A 1,147-nucleotide genomic window follows, 5' to 3' on the forward strand; every position below is an offset into this window, starting at 1 on the left:
AAGAAGAGGATTGAAATCTTACCCACATCCAGGGCTCATTTACAAAACTCTAGCAGAGCAGATCTCCAGAAGAGATCCTTCCCTCCTTGTAGCCAGCTCTTCAATAGGTCTAGGAGGGTTGGAGACTGGCTCCACCCCTTCTGGCAGCACAGGTGAATTGCCTTCACCTGTGCTCCTCTGGCTGACTCACTGCTCTCCTCAGGTGATCAATCAGAGGTTCAGGCCGTAACTCAGCACTTCCCATACAGAAGGAACCTCTAAAACTCATCTAGGGCAATCCCCTCGCCTTAGCAGGAACACCTGGATTAGGTCATAGAGGAACGTGTCCAGGCAAATTTTGAGTGTCGTCAGAGCAGGAGACCCCACAACCTCTCTGGGCAGCCTGCTCCAGTGTTCTGTTGCCCTCACCATGAAGAAGTTTTTTCTCATATTCGTGTGGAACTTCCTATGTTACTGCTTGTACCCATTGCCCTTGTCCTGTCACTGGATGTCACTGAGAAGACTCTGGCTCCATCCTCCTGACACACACCCTTTACATATTTATAAACGTTAACGAGGTTACCTCTCAATCTCCTCCAAGCTAAGGAGACCCAGGTCCCTCAGCCTTTCCTCATAAGGGAGATGCTCCAGTCCCTTCATCATCTTTGTGGCTCTGTGCTGGACTCTCTCAAGCAGTTCCCTGTCCTTCTTCAACAGAGGGGCCCAGAACTGGACTCAATACTCCAGATGCGGTCTCACCAGGGCAGAGTAGAAGAGGAGGAGAACCTCTTCCATCTACTAACCATGCCCCTTCTAGGATGCCCCAGGATGCCACTGGCCTTCTTGGCCACAAGGGCACAGTGCTGGCTCGTGGTCACCCTGCTGTTTACCAGGACCGCCAGGTCCCTTTCCCCTGTGCTGCCCTCCAACAGGTCAGTCTCCAATCTGTACTGGTACCTGGGGTTGATACAAGTCTCTACGCTTGCCCTTGTTATATTTCATTCAGTTTCTCCCCACCCAACTCTCCAGCCTGTCCAGGTCTCGCTTGTGTGGCAGCACTCAGGCGTGTCAGCCACTCCTCCCAGTTTTGTGTCATCAGTAAGCTTGCTAACAGCGCGCTCTGCTCCCTCATCCAAGTCACTGATGAATATATTGAATAGCACTGGTC

This window comes from Lagopus leucura, unplaced genomic scaffold (genome assembly GCF_019238085.1).
Source record: "Lagopus leucura isolate 7727_CA_CO unplaced genomic scaffold, USGS_WTPT01 212-0_obj-0_obj, whole genome shotgun sequence".
NCBI classification, from domain to species: Eukaryota; Metazoa; Chordata; class Aves; order Galliformes; family Phasianidae; genus Lagopus; species Lagopus leucura.